The sequence below is a fragment of the Aotus nancymaae genome, unplaced genomic scaffold (assembly GCF_030222135.1).
Source record: "Aotus nancymaae isolate 86718 unplaced genomic scaffold, 86718_ANA_hifiasm-v0.15.2.pri h1tg000049l, whole genome shotgun sequence".
In the NCBI taxonomy this organism is placed as follows: domain Eukaryota; kingdom Metazoa; phylum Chordata; class Mammalia; order Primates; family Aotidae; genus Aotus; species Aotus nancymaae.
The window spans coordinates 20,166,816-20,183,032 of NW_026988463.1; the positions used below are offsets into that span (position 1 = coordinate 20,166,816).

General features: G+C 38.3%; 1 protein-coding gene across 1 annotated transcript in view; it reads left to right on the top strand.

The window, feature by feature from the left end:
• The window catches only part of MOSMO (modulator of smoothened), a 72,335-nt gene that overhangs the window by 49,677 nt on the left and 6,441 nt on the right, over positions 1–16,217 (top strand). The window lies entirely within an intron of this gene.

The window sequence follows — 16,217 nt, forward strand, 5'->3', positions numbered from 1 at the left end:
ACTGACCTGTGCAGCTAGATAAATAGTGCTGCCATTGAGAAGGACACTAGGAGGTTTGAGATGGAGGATAGTTTGTTTTTGTATTTGTTGAGCTTGAGATGCCGTTGAAGCATCCAAGTGGAAACATTAAGTAAGTAATAAGCAGGAATCTGGAGCTTAAAAGAGATGTCTTAGCTAGAGATAAATTTGTGAGTCATTGTCTTTTAGGTGATAATTGAATCAGTGAACCCAGCTGCGATTGCCTAGGAAGACTATGGAGTGAGCAGAAAAGGGTAGCTTGAGAACCAACTTGAAGAATAACTCTTTGGTGACTTTCTGTTTTTTGGTTTTTGTTTTTTTAAGACAGAGTCTTGCTCTGTCGCCCAGGCTGGAGTGCAGTGGTGCGATCTTGGCTCACTGCAACCTCTGCCTCCCCGGTTCAAGTGATTCGCTTGCCTCAGCCCCCCAAGTAGCTGGAATTACAGGTGCCCACCATCACCCCCGACTAATTTTTCATATTTTTAGTAGAGATGAGGTTTCAACATGTTGGCCAGGCTAGTCTCGAACTCCTGACCTCAAGTGATCCACCTGCCTCAGCCTCCCAAAGTGCTAGGATTACAGGAGTGAACCACCATGCCCAGCCCTGTATGATTTTTATTCTTAACAAACTTTGGTTTTATAAGAATTATACTTTGAAATAACCTTGGTTGTTTTAACTGAGACTTTCTGTTGTGGTGTAGTAACCCTCTCTTTCTCTTGCCAGATATATTTGTCATCTCTTTATTTTTTGTATATAATCTATTTATTCAAACAGTGAATATACTTTGCCATTTATTGATCATCCAAAGGTAATATAAGTGATGTTTCTAAGCATCTGGGTTAGACAGTTCTGTCTAGATACAGTAGTAAGAACCATTCTTACTGTATTCTTGTCCTATAAATGGTTGAGGTGATACAATGTTAGCTGTCTGTTCAGATGTAATGAGAAAGGTTGAATTCTCCTTGACAGCCTTTCTTCATGAGCTCTTGGGCATCTCTTAGAGACAGCTCTAGAGATAATAAACGTTTATTATTCTGGTGTCCTATCTCTGATTGCCTAAGCCTCAGTCTGGGATTAAGATGGTGGGTGGTTTAGTCCATTCTCACACTGCTGTAAAAAAATACCTGAGACTGGGTATTTTATAAAGGAAAGAGGTTTAATTGACTCACAGTTCAGCATGGCTGAGGAGGTTTCAGGAAAGTTATAATCATGGCGGAAGATGAAGGGGAAGCAAGGCACATTCTTTACAAGGTGGCAGGGAGGAGAACAAACACAGCAGGAACTACCAAACACTTATAAAACCATCAGATCTTGTGAAAACTCACTATCACAAGAACAGCATGGGGGAAATCACCCCCATGATTCAGTTTCCTCTACCTGGTCTCTCTCTTGACACATGGAGTTTATGAGGATTATAATTCAAGATGAGATTTTGGGAGGGGACACAGCCAAACCATATCAGTGGGGTTTTCCTCCTTTGCCACTAAGTAGGTGCAAAAGGGAGGATAAGAAATTGACAAAGTGATGGAGCATGATGGCTCACATCTGTAATCCCAGCACTTTGGGAGGCTGAGGCAGGTGGATTGCTTGAACTCAGGAGTTCAAGACCAGCCTGGGCAATATGGTAAAAATGCATCTATACCAAAAATACAAAAATTAGCCAGGAATGGTGGCACACATCTGTGGTCTCAGCCACTGAGGAGGCTGAGGCAGTAGGATCACTTGATCCCAGGAGGCAGAGGTTGCATGAGCCAAGATTGTGCCACTGCACTCCAGCCTGGGTGACAGAGTAAGACTCTGTCTCAAAAAAAAAAAAAAAAAAGAAAAGAAATTGACAAATTGGACTCTCAAAATATAAAACATTTGTCCTCCAAGAGCCATTGCTAAGAAAATTTAAATGCAAGGCTTTGGGGGAAGTATTGGTAAAACACATGTCAGAAGATGGACTTGTATTCAGAATATATAAAGAAGTCTTAAATTTAATCATTAGTCAACTTGACTTTTTTTAATTAAGATTTTAACAGACCAGAGATGGCAAAATAAATACATGAACGTATGTTCTATATTGTTAAACATTAAGGAAACAAAACCACAGTAAGAGACCTCTACATGCCTGCCTCTGCATTTTTAGAATGGCTAAAACAAAAAAGATTGAAAATACCAAGTGTTAATGAGTAAGACAAACAACTAGATTTTCGGATATTGCTGCTGGTAATGTAAAATAGTACAACCGGCCAGGTGTGGTGGCTCATACCTGTAATCCAAGCACTTTGAGAGGCCAAGGCAGGCCAATCAGTTGAGGTCAGGAGTTCCAGACTAGTCTGGCTAACATGGTGAAACCCCATCTCTACTAAAAATACAAAAATTAGCCAGGCTTTGTGGCACGTGCCTGTAATCCCAGCAACTCCAGAGGCTGAGGCAGGAAAATCGCTTGAACCCTGGAGGTGAAGGTTGCAGTGAGCCGAGATCTTGTCGTTGCACTCCAGCCTGAGCAACAAGAGCGAAACTCCGTCTAAAAAAAAAAAGGTACAACCACTTCAGCAAACAGTTGAGTAGTTTCTTACAAATTTAAACATACACTTACCATATGACTATTTTCACTCCTAGGTATTAACACAGGAAAAATGAAAACATGTCTTTACAAAGACCTGTACACAAATGTTTATAGTAGCCTTATTCATGATTGCATATGATTCCATTTATGTAAAATTCTACAAGAGGCCAAACTATACTGTTAGGACGCAGATCGCAGATCTCTCTTGGGAGCTGGGTGCAGGAGTCTAACTGTAAAGGAGTCTGGGAACTTTTTATGGTGATGCACATATTCTATGTCATGATTGAGATGGCTACATATATTTGTCAGAACTCACTGAATTATACATTTTTAAATGTAAATTTTATTATATCTAAACTAGACTTCAGTAAACCTAATGTCAACATTGTGAAGGGTTATCAAAACCTTTTAGGATATCACTTGTAAAATGGGACAGTAGACCTAAAGACAGTAAAGCTTTTTGCTCAAAATTCCATGATGGTGCCTGTGGACAGAGTGCTTATGTCCAGATTCCTAATCCCATAAGACCGCACAGTTCCCTTGGCATTAACTCACACCCTGCTATGTATTGTGCTTTTTAACTTTCTGTGGGTGTGCATCCTGGCTCTGTGTATGTAAGTTATTGAAATACAGGGATCATGTCTTCTTGTGTTCTTCATACGTCCTACAGTGTATTGCACAGATCATGTGCTCAGTGAGTATTTGCTGAATGAGTGAAAGCTTGGTATAGCACACTTGTGCCTACTAAACTTGGACAGAAAAGTCAGGCATATCTCATGGTGTGGTGCCAGGCTTCTCAAGATCATGAGAAACCTTCTCTGAAGTATGGGTTTTCTAGACCACCATCTCTTTGCTTAGGAGATTATGGCTATCACAAATATATGCTAATTATTGAGGGATTGATTTTATATTTTTCTGCAAAAGCTTAGATAATGATTTCTGAGGTTGAAAATTGAGGGAGATATCACCTTACATTTTTAATCTTATACCAAATTTAACTACAATGAGAAAACAAGCTTCTCTTAAAGATTAAATGGAAGAACAGATGTCAGAACCTGAACTTTTGTCTTTCTCCAAAGCTTTCCACTCTTTATCCACTTTATAATTGAGGCACCATACTGATGGCACAGAGAAACACTTGTCTCAGTGTTAAACTTACTTTCCTCATATTTGTGAGGCTCTAAACTTTTACAATTCTGATTCATTTAAAAATAAGTGGATCTACATAAATAGGGCATGAATTTATGATTTTTCTTCTAAGAACGCAAGAGACTCAAAGGTACTATGAGACAATAAATTTAAGAGAAAACTAAAAAAATTAAAAATAATTAAAAAATTTAAGAGATGGAATCCCAGACTATGTTTCTCTTATTTCTTTTTTCTTTCCTTTTATTTAATTTTATTTATTTATTTTAGGGAGAGGGTGTCTATTGCCCAGGATGGAGTACAGTAACATGATCATAACTCATTGCAGCCTCAAACTTCTGAGCTCAAGCAGTCCTCCCACCTCAGCCTCTTGAGTAGCTTGAACCACAGGTGCACCACCATGCCCAGCTGATTTTTTAAATTTTTGTAGAGATGAAGTCCCACTGTGTTGCCCAGGCTCAAACTCTTGGCCTTAAGTGATCCTCCTGCCTCAGCCTCCCAAAGGGTTGGGATTAGAGGTGGGAACTGAGCCATAGCACCTGGCCTATTTCCTTTTTTTAAGTAAAAGTTTATCTATTGAAATAGCAACACATTATTGATAATATTTAACATTTATCAAGTTCTTACTCTGTGCCAGGCATTTATTCTGAGTGCTTTGTATACATTCTGTTAATCCACACAATACTAGAAAGTCATTCTGCATTTACTGATAAAACTGAGTTACATAGAGGTTAGTTAATTAGCTTTCCCAAAATCTCAATGCCATTAAGTGGTGGACCTGGATTTGAGTCTTTTTCTTTTTTCTTTTTTTTTTTTTTAAGATGAAGTCTTGCTCTGTCACCCAGGCTAGAGGGCAGGGGTATAATCCGGGGTTAATGCATCCTCCACCTCCAGGTTCAAGTGATTCTCCTGCCTCAGCCTCCTGAGTAGCTGAGATTATAGGTGCACACCACCATGCCCAGCTAATTTTTGTATTTTTAGTAGAGACAGGGTTTCACTATGTTGGCCAGGCTTGTCTCCAACTCCTGACCTCGTGATCCACCCACCTCCCAAAGTGCTGGGATTATAGGCTTGAGCCACCGCGCCTAGCCAGATTTGAGTCTTAATCTAAAACCTGAACTTGAACTGCTGATATTCTATCTCCCTGTGAAGACAACACATACATGACTAAATGGTTTAGAATTTGATTTAATGTCAGAGAATTACTGTACTCATATAAATTGTTAAGGGAGTACAATTTAGTAGAGAAATGATTTAAAGTTGTTTAATATTGAAATATCAACTAGTTGAAAAAGAGCAGTTACTTTAATAGATCTGGAGATCATAAATGGATCCTTTGCTATTGTGACTTACTCTACAAATTCCTTTCTGAGAAGATAGTAGTGCACATTTTCTGGTCTATGCAAATAGGTAAGACAAATAGGAGTGTTCATTTTGATGTCTGAGAGTAGACTATAAATAGCCAAGTTTCCTTGGAGATAGGATAAGAGCCTAAAGTTGATGTAGGGAATCCTTTTGTTCTTCAGACAAAGATATTAGGATGTTTCTTTAAGGAGAATGGGCTGAGAGCGGGATGTTCCTTGAACATTGATGAGAAATAGTGGCTAGTGCAGGAAGAGATTACATTTTATAGGGAACAAAACCCACTTCACTCCTGTGAACTGACAAGAGGAACCCAAACATGACATCTCCCTCTCTATATATTCTTTTTGATCTCCCATGAAAGTTCTTAGATTCACTATCACTGTGCCTACAAAATTGTAATTAAGTCTGTTCTGATAGAAGTCTAAATGTTCCTGGAGGTATTTTTAGGAATACTGTTCATTTTCTTTATTCAATGAATGCTGTTCAGGGAAGTTAGCATCATGTGCTAGGAAGTTTTGAAGTGGGTAATTCAAAACCTGGGTTTTAGTCTCAGTGCTGCTAGTTAACTTTGTATACTTAGATTAATCATTTAATCTCTCTGGGCTTCAGTATTTTCTAAACCCTAATTTGGGGAGATTAGAACAGATGATCTCTGAGATCCCTGCCAGCTCTAAATTCTCTAATTTTATGACTGCTTTTGGCCGGGAGCTTTACTTGATTGACAGCGGCTATTGTCTGCTGCATTGCTTGCTTGTTTCTTGATCATTGTCCATGAGCAATCCTTTTCTGTGAGGCTATGAGGTCATTAATGTTTAGTCTTTTTGTTAAAATACTTTTACAGACAATCCCACAGTACTTTTCTGCCCACAAGAATTATTTAACCTACCAAATTTAACTTTCATTCTCTTTACCAGTCTCACCTTAATGCAGCCCAGTTCTATTTACAAACCATAGAGGTTATTCATTCAGGTGAAAAAAGGGCTACTTTTGCCAGATTAATCAGGGAAGAAACAATAAGTATCCTTGAATGGAATTCTTCCATGGGAGCTTCTCATGATACCCTAATTGGAATGGAACAGAAAATGTAGACATTGTAATTTAAATTCCATTTTAGCCTTCTACCTGATTCACTTTGGTTTATGCTAATTTATTTGGCATACTCTTAATATGTTTTAGATCCAGAGCATGTGCTTAAATTCATACATGATTGAAAGATTTCACAATGTGTAATATAAATGCAATTAGCACACTTTACTTAAATTTAATGTGTAATATCCTATAAACCTTTTAGAATTTTAAAATATAAAGCAAACATTTTTTTTTTCAAAGACAGAATTGTATGGATTTATATACACTTAGATAAGACAGAGTAAAAATACAAAGGTTCTCACCTGCTCTCCCCACTTCACCTCCAGTTCTGTTCAACCAGAGTAGGCTACTCTTGGCAATATGACAGATATCCTTCCACATATTTTCTATACATTGTGTGGATAGTTTAAACACTGTGGTAAGCTTTTCTTTAATGAATTTTTCATGCATTATATGTTAAGAGCTTCAGTGATTGGCAGAGTCATAGTGAGGACAGATTCTGGTAGCAGCTTGTACTTGTCAATAAAGCAGATTTTAAAATAGAGATTTGCTGCTAGTTAGTGTTTTTATGGGATTAAACAAAATGTCTTTATGGGATTAAACCTAAGGTCAGTTTAGGGAGCAAGAGCTAATAGAATAAGTTGTAATGTGTGCGCAGTGTTGGGTACGATTTAGTCAACTGTAAAATAAGGCCTCCAAACTACAGTTATGCTTACAAACAGGTGGTAATAGCTGTCTTTTAAATCGGGATAGAGGGAACAGCCAATAGGATACAAGGAAAAAGAAAATCAAACTTAAAGGGTAATGACAATTTTTTACTTGTTATGTAACAGAACATTTTGTTATTTCGTTATAATAGCAAAGCATTCTCAATCTCCAGGCTTCCAATATTGGTATTCCAATAAAATCCATCCCCAGAGCTTTTATTTCAGCAAGGCTGAACTTCCCTTGTGTGTGGTCGTCAACCTGAATAATACACTAAAAAGTTGAACAGGGAAGTAATGTCCTGACTACTTTTTATGACTAATAGCCTTAGCACCCTTTTTATGTTGGAATGTGAGTTTCATGAGTACACTACTGTGTTAAATTGTTGTGTCTTGTACTGTCCTGTGTATGTTTTAACCAAAACAAAAATACCTAATTTCTTTTCCTGAAAACATGTAATTGTTATTCAGTGCTTACAGTTCTGATTACCTTCCAGGTGTTATCTCATTATCTTGTTTAATTCTCACATAGACCTAAATGGTAGTTGTATTATTTTTCTGCCGAAGCATGCTTGGAAAGATTAACTGACTTGCCCAAGTGAGTGACAAAACTGAAATTCAAATTGTGACCTGTTGTTGAGTTTAACTTCTGGAATGGGCAAAGTAAGGACCTCCAAAAATCTGCCCCTCAATAAAAGCAACAAGAACACTGGCAAAACTATTAGATCAACCTTTTCAGAACTCTGGAAATTAAAGCTTAGAACAATCCAAGGAGCATTTGAGAAAATTACCTGAATTTTGGTAGGAATAGCAAACTTTGTGGCAGTTTAAATTCTGCTAATTCCATCTACCTGTCCCCAGTATGCTTGAAAGCCAGTAGCCTCACAACTATAGTAGCTGTGAAAACTAGCAGCTTAGCCACCAACTGAGAGGGCACGGGGTTTGGTACTCCTTAAAGCCCCATCCCCAGAGAATTGTCACTATTTGATCTATCTGGCAGCTCACTGAAAATGTTAATTTTCAGGGCTTATCTTTATTTGATCAGATTCAGAGTTCACTCTGTTCTATTCCTAGGGCGTTTGTTAAAAACAATCAGCAGGAGTTGTTCAGCATCACAGATTCCTGAGGTATTGGGGGTAAGAAAGACGGACAGGCAAACATGAAGGAAAATTTGAAGAAGAGTGTCCATAGGAGTCTTTGAAAAGCTGCAACATTTGTCTGAGAACCTGAAAGGCCACACACGTTTGGGGCTGTCCACATGCCCAGGAAAAACTGGGAAAGCCTTACTCTCTCATCTCTACCTGATTTGGGACTCTATGCAAGCAGGAAGTGAGGGCTAAGGCAAAATTAATTGCCTGCTACAGCATTGATGATGTGCCACAGCACACAGAGAGTCCCCCTCAGCAAACGCTGAGAGACTTATTGGTTCAAAACATGTAAAGAAACCTTTTTCTAACCACTAGCTGTCTATTAAACTAATCTAATAGGTGAGGCCACACACAACAAAGGATACAGACTTTACAGGAAGATTCCCAGAAAGTAGAACAGTAACAACAACAAATCCTGGGGAAGGAAGGAATTTGATTGCCTTAGTTATCACATTATATTATTCATATGTCCAGTTTTCAGCTAAAAATTACAAGACACAGAAACAGGAAAGTGTGGCCTATATACAGGAAAAATAAAAGCATTCAGTAGAAACTGTCCCTGATGAAGCCCAGACATTGGACTTACTAGACAGAGTTTAAATCAGCTATTGTAATTATAAATATGTTACCAAAAAAAAAAAAAAAACCACACACACACACACAAGGGAAAGTTTGAAAACAGTGGCTTACCACATAGAGAATATCTAATGGAGATAGAAATTATTTTCAGAAATAAAATAGAAATTCAGGAGTTGAAAAGTTAAATAGCTAAAACAAATCAGCAGTAGAAAGAATCATCAAACTTATAGACACATCAATTGAGATTATTATATATGAGGAACAGAAAGAATAAATAATGAAAAGTGAACAGAGTATAAGAAACATGTGGGACATTATCAGGTATACCAACATACACAAAATGGGAATTACTGAAGAAGAGAGAAAAAGAAAGGAGTGGAAAAAATGTCTAGAGAAATAATGGCTAAAAACTCCCCAAATTTGATGAAAAACTTTAATGTGTAAATTGAAGAATCTAACGGATTCTAAGTAGGATAGACTCAAAGTAATATACATTCAGTAACATCATAATTGAAAGCCAAAGACATAAGAGAATCTTGAAGGGAGCAGGGAAACAGTGAATCCTTATATTGCAAGGGGCTCACTGTTAACTGTTGACTTCTGACTTCTGAATACTGTTAACGGCTGACTTCTCATCAAAACCTATTAGGCCAGTGTACAGTAGGATATGTTCAAAGTGCTGTAAGAAAAACTCTCAGCTGGGTGCAGTGGCTCATGCCTGTAATCTCAGCACTTTGGGAGGCTGAGGCAGGCAGATTACTTGAGGTCAGGAGTTAGATACCAGCCTGGCCAACATGGTGAAATACCATCTCTACTAAAAATACTAAAGAATTAGCTGGATATGGTGGCACATGCCTGTAATCCTAGCTACTCAAGAGGCAGAGGTGGGAAGATCACTTGAAACCTGGTAGGCAGAAGTTGCAGTGAGCTGAGATCATGCCACTGCCCTCCAGCCGGGAAAACAGTGAGACTCTGTCCCAAAGAAAAGACTGTCAATCAATAATTTTATATCCAGCAAAACTATACATCAAAAATGAAGGAGAAATTTAGACATTTCAGGGTAAACAAAACTGGAGACAATTCATCTCAAGTAGATGTGTTCTATAAGAAATACTAAAATGTGTCCTTAGGCTGAAATAAAAACATACTAGTCAATATTTTGGATCCACATAAAGAAATAAAGAGTACTGGTAAAGGTAACTACATAGGTAAAAGTAAAAGTCAGTACAAATGTATTTTTGCTTATAACTGCTTTTTTCTTTTAAATCAATTATAAAAATGTTGATAGGTTTATAGTGCATACATGCAATTTGCATAATAATAGTTCAAAGACAAGGGAGAGAATAGAGCTATATTGGAGTAAAGCTTTGGTATGCTACTGGATTTAAGTTGGTATTTATCTAAACAATTATTGGATTTCTTTTGAGGTAATATTCACCATTTTAAAGCGTACAATTTATAAAGTCTTTAAAATGGCCAGAAAAATAAAAGTACAGTACAGTGGTTTTTCATGTATTCCCATATATGATTTTTCATATAGAATTGTGCAACTATCACCAATGTCTAATTCCAGAATATTTGTAACATTCCAAGAAAAAGAAACCCTGTACTTCCCAATTTCTTTTTCCCCCATCCCCTGGCAACCTAGTCTATTTTCTGCCTCTTTGGATTTGCCTACTGAACATTTCATTTAAACGGAATCATATAATATGTGGTCTTTTGTGTCCGACTGCTTTCACAAAGCATTTTGTTTTCAAGGTTTATCCATGTTGTAACATGTATCAGTAGTTCTTTTTTTTAATTACTGAAAAATTATTCATTGTATGGATATTCTATTTTGTTTTTTATTCATCAGTTGATGGATATTTGTATTGCTTCCACTTTTTGGCTATTATGAATAATACTGCTATGAACATTCATGTATAAGCTTTCATGTAAAGATATGTACTCTTTTCTAACCCCTAGTCAGTACACTATAGGACAATTCAACTCTGACTCTAATTACCTGGAGTTAGTACAGACCTCACAAGTTAAGGACTCAGTTCTCCACAAATTCAGATGCTGCCCCTAATGCAGATGCTGCAGGATACCTCTGCTTCTGAGTGGCTACAAATTTAGGGGTTTCCATGATCTCATCAGGTTCAGTAAGGAGATACAATGCTTTGATAGGAGCCCAGAGGACAAGCACTGTACTCGGGATGGGAGTGTAAGAGCTCGTCAAGGAAGATATCCCAGAAGCGACTTCTAAGCCACAACCGTAATTTCTAGTCATAGGTAGTAGCCACGAAAAGAGGTTTGGAAGAGTACTGTAGGCAGAGGGACCAGCATATATGAGGGCATGGGGTGTGTGTAATATAAGGAGATATATGAATTAAGAATTAATCTAAAAATTTGAGCATCAAGTATGAAAAGTAATTAAGTGAGAGAGAAGAAGTAGAAGCAGTGTAATCCAGACCTTTACAGCCCATTTTAGAGAGTTTGGATTTAAAGCAGAGAGAGTCATTATAGAAGAACCAGATCCAAGAAAGATCCCTAAAGAACACAAAATTTTAACAAATGGGAAAGAAAAACATGTGTATGAAAGGAGAAACTAAAGAAACCAGTAGATATGGAGGGAGTTATCGAAACCAAAGGAAATGTGTTTGAGGAAGCTATATCAAATGCTGCTAAAATGTTGGGACCAGGACTTAAAATGTTAAGACAAGCATCCTTTAGAGTTGGTGACAGGGAGTGAGTGAGCTTCACAAGAGCTCTATGATAAGGATAGTTGGGGCAAAAGCCAAGTTTCAGTAGGTTGAAGAATGAATGAGACTCTGAGAAGTGGAGGCAGCAGAAGAGGAGGAAATCTGGCCTAGACTGGGAGCAAGGGAGGTTAGACAAAGCAAGACAGAAACAGAAAACATGATGTGTTGGCATATGGGATAGTTTTGTTTTGTGGTAGGGGAGATTGAGATCCAGAAGAGGATAGATATGAAAAGAGAAAATAATGTGTTAGGCAAGATCCCAAAGAAAGTGAGAGGGGATGAGATCCAAAACACAAGGAGAAGGATTGTGAGGATGAATTAATGAATGTGTTCAGATACATTTGTAAGTTTGATGGTGGACAGTTGAGGAGTTGCTGTCTGATGGCCTCTTTTATTTTTTTTCTGAGAAATAATGGAGACCGATACCTACTGAATATGAAGGAGGTGGTAGATTTTTATATTTAAGGAGAGTGCAGGAGACTTGGAACAGCCTTAGCAAAGAACAGTGAAGGACTGCATTAGTGAGACCTAATTAGTTTCTGGACAGAGGTGATGGCCCCGAGATTAAAATTTAGAAATTTACAGCAGCACCTCTCTGCTGTGATACAATTTTCTCCATCAGCATTCCTCAGCCTGGAGGTTAGTACAAGAAGTAGGAAATTTCTGTTGAGTCCGGGCTATTATTTTTGCCAGGTGGGTGCAATGAAAAGATAAAAATTGGTAACATAATGGATCAAGGACTCTCGACTGGATAGGGAAAGAGAGGAAGGCAAGAGAAAAGTGAAAGATGGGGAGAAAGTGTAGGGATCAGTGACTAGAAACTCCCTGGAGGGTAAGAACAGGTGAAAGTCACAGGAGGAGATGCTATTACTACAGTGGAGAGGAGGGCTCAGCCTCAGCCTCTTATGTTACTCAGGTTTTCAGACAGTGTATGTGGGTGATTCATTAAGGTTCTTTGTTTTACTTGTTTACTCTTTTTTTGGCCAATTAGCTATTTTATAAGCACCTATATCCTAAGATACAACTTAGAAATCATAGCAGATAAAAATCGTCACCACTAGCTATGTTTCTAGAGGAAAAAAAAATAAGTGTGTGAAGTTTTTAAGTTACCTGTAGTCTGTTGTTTTGTTTTTATGCTTCTACTCATTCAGAGGGCGAGCTGCCAGGGTCTGACTTACCCAGGGAGGTATTCAGGGCTGCATACATCGGGACCTTCCCCCTTCCTGTTGCCCTTCCATCTTACAGCCAGCCCATTGCTAAAACATGAAACTCTGTAATTTCAGTTTAATTGGGATACTGCCCCTTACTCAAATACAAATGCTCTTGGGAGAGGCCATATATTAAGCTTGTATCAATCATTAAGACATTTGTGGTAGAGCATTTTTTGGCCTATGTAACCAGTGAAACAGCTTGCCAAGAACAGATTTTATTTCCCCAAGGAGAAACTAGAGCAAGAGATCCACATCTGTGGTAGGGATCAGGCACACCAGATCACAGTACTTAGAGCTGACAGGGAGAGCCCCATGAGAGGAAAAGAGCATTGTCAGTAGTAGGAAAATTTAACAGGAAGATGGAAGAAGACAATAGCTAATGTTAACTTCACTATTCTTGCTCAAGTCCAACCCTATATGGGAAAACCCTCTCTCTGGCCAGGTTGGTAAGCACTCCCATGATTTGCTCGGACAGACTGGTGGGTGTGTGCCTTTCTGCCTTACAACCCCTGTGTTAACAGATTTTCTGTGACACTCCTTTTACATGTAGTGATGACATGCCTTATAATCATCCTCATTGTGGCAACAGACATGCTCAGACTGGCTGTATTAAATCTTTTTAACAGTGTCTGGATCTACAGATGATGAATATCAAAGCCTCTTTACTTAAGATGCCCCCACTTAATGGGGTAAGACTCACGATGACTTCCTTTTGTGTGTGATTTTTTTGTGCTGCACAGGTGAGATGCTGAGAGGCATGTGGGATGCTGTAGTTTCTAGTTCGGTTTCCTTTTTCCTATTGTGTACAAATCTTTTATTTGGCTGGGTTAGTTACCTAGGCAACAGCTGCAGGGTACAGATGGATTGGCGGTTTGGGGACTGGAAATACATACAGGTCCCTTCAAGAGGCAAAAAGACCTGTTGGATAAAACAAAAATAAGTGTACAGAAACCACACTAAGACAGCTCTTTAGGAGAGAACTTGTTTAATGCAGTGCAATTTTAAATTTAGCTTGTTTTTAATACACTTAATGCTTATGCATTCTGCTGCAGACCATTTTGGAGTTTCCAGTGGAGTGGAAAGTACAGTTCCCTCCTCTGAAAATCTCATGTCCTGTTTGGGAGTAAAAAGAAGCTACCTTAAAATAAGTGCATGGTTGTATAATACAGACTAAATGTGTTAAGGGAATTTAGAGGAAGTAAAAGATCTTGACTGCCAATGTGGGTGATGAGTCTGAAGCTACATACAGTCAGGAAATAATTCCTTGAGGTAAAATACTAAATTTGAAGGCCTGGTGAAAGTCTGGGTACTAACAGTACCTGAATTTATAAGATTTAATAGTAACAGCACAGTTAGCCTTAAAGATTCCCCCAGTCAGCTTATGGAAAATATATGACTATGATGTAAATGTTGTTGACTTAGAGTCTTAAGAAAATGAATTCTAACAACAATGTTGACTGACCACTGTTTGCATTAGCCTTGTATATTTAAGGAAAGTCTATTTTTACTGAATGTGTGAGCATATTAGTTGTTGAATCTCTGACTGCTACTATGCTGAGCACGAGAGACACTCAGTAAAATATTTGTGTATTGATTTTCTTATATACAGTATGCCTTCTGTTTGTCGATTAGCATTAGCTTTTTTTCTTCTAGAATAGAGCTGCTGAATATTTGGTTTTGATTTATTGTGATAAGTAATTTTATAAATACAGGACTATAGCTATTCTTTTAAAGTTAAACCTCTGTCAGGTTATTTGCAGTTTTGTAGAAGGTGTTGCTGTAATTTTCATACTTGTTCTGTTTGTAGTCGCTTGGTGTGGTGTGCTAGACAGACGAGGGAGGAAGAGAAAAGCAATTCCACTGAGAATCTACAGGCACAGGAGGTTAAGTTAAATTTAATTTCTAATGCCAAGAGAGTAAGAGTATCAACATAACGATACTCAGAAATATTTTGGAGGATAGAGAGTTCAGTTATGGCGTACTGAACCTACAGTTTTTCATATTTGCCAGCAAAAAAAATCAAATGTAAATAAAAGTTCACTAGGTATGTAGAGTTTAACTGTACAGACTTTGTATGTTAAATAGAGAAGAAAGTTGCTGATACAAGAATCCATAGGCCAGGTGCAGTGGCTCACACCTGAAATCCCAGCACTTTGGGAGGCTGAGGCAGGCAGATCACAAGGCCAAGAGATTGAGACCATCCTAGCCAACATGGTGAAACCCTGTCTTTACTAAAAATACAAAAAAATTAGCTGGACAGGGTGGCACATGCCTGTCATCTCAGCTACTCAGGAGGCTGAGGGGGAGAATCGCTTGAACCCAGGAGGCGGAGGTTGCAGTGAGCCGAGATCACGCCACTGCACTCCATCCTGGTGACAAAGTGAGACTGTCTCAAAAAACAAAACAAAAAAAAAACAAAGAATCCATAATATTGCATTTTGTCAGAGGGTCTTTCATTGCCTGTAGTTTATTCTTCCAGCAATTACATCTTTTATAATGGAACAGTCACTAGAAAAGGATAATTTGTTAGACGTCTTTTGCTGAATGATTGGGAGTAGTTTCCTGTTAAGAGTTCTTGGGCACTGCTGTGAATGCCTTATTTCCAAAATTAAAATAAAATGCGTTATCATGACTCTCCCTCTCCCCCAAGGTTCTTTTTCAAGGAGACTTTTTAGTGTTTTTGTTTAAGAACAGTCATGCAATTCCCTGGTGCCTACTCACCCCTACCAAATCCTCGGCTCTCTTCTGGTTTCAAGCAATTACCATGAAACCTAAAAGGTTAGCGATAAATACCGTTTTTTAACTAATTTACTTCTGTTTGGAGTATGAAGTCAATCAGCTCCAAGTGGAAGCTGGTGGGGGTGTCGGGGCATAGTGTGGGGCATTCTTGTGAAGATTTATGTACTTTCTATTTGGTCTGCCTTCCTCCTGCCTGTTACAGCCCCATAATTATAATGTTGCTTGCATCTTGGCAGGGATCACCAGATGGGTCTAATTATTAGATAACTTGGTAGAAAAAGTGCAGCTTGTTTATTTTCTTCTACTCAGGAGTTATGGTCAGATAGAGTTAGCATCGGGGGCAAAGACTCCAACTCAACTTTGAGAGAACTGATTTCTTGTTTTATTTTATTTCAACAAGTTGCTATATTTCTAAAAATGTTATCAATGGCCAAACTCAAGTTGCAGAAAAGTACCCTCCTTTCAGCAGCCCCACCTACCCACACATGCACGTGGACACTCAAGTCCAGCCCTGCCCTGTCTTCTCCCACTAGGGCAGCTTCCCAAAATGACACTAGGAATTTCACCAGCTCCCTTCACAGAAGACATTTGTTCATGGCAAGTGCTATGATTTTGAGATCAATGTCTTTTTTATTTTTGTGTTCATATTGAGAAAATAATGCTGACCAGGCACAGTAGCTCCACCTGTATTCTCAGCACATTGGAAGGCCAAGGCAGGAGGATTGCTTGAGGACAAGAGTTCTAGACCAGCCTGGGCAACATAGAGAGACCCCCATCTCTATTAATTTAAAAAAAAAAAAAAAAAAAGAATGTAGATGAAAAAGAAATCTCCCCAAATGCAAAAATCTACTATGTTTGTAATAGCTCCAGAAATTTTCCTTCCTATATTCTTGGTAAGTATTTTTCCATTTTCAGTTGC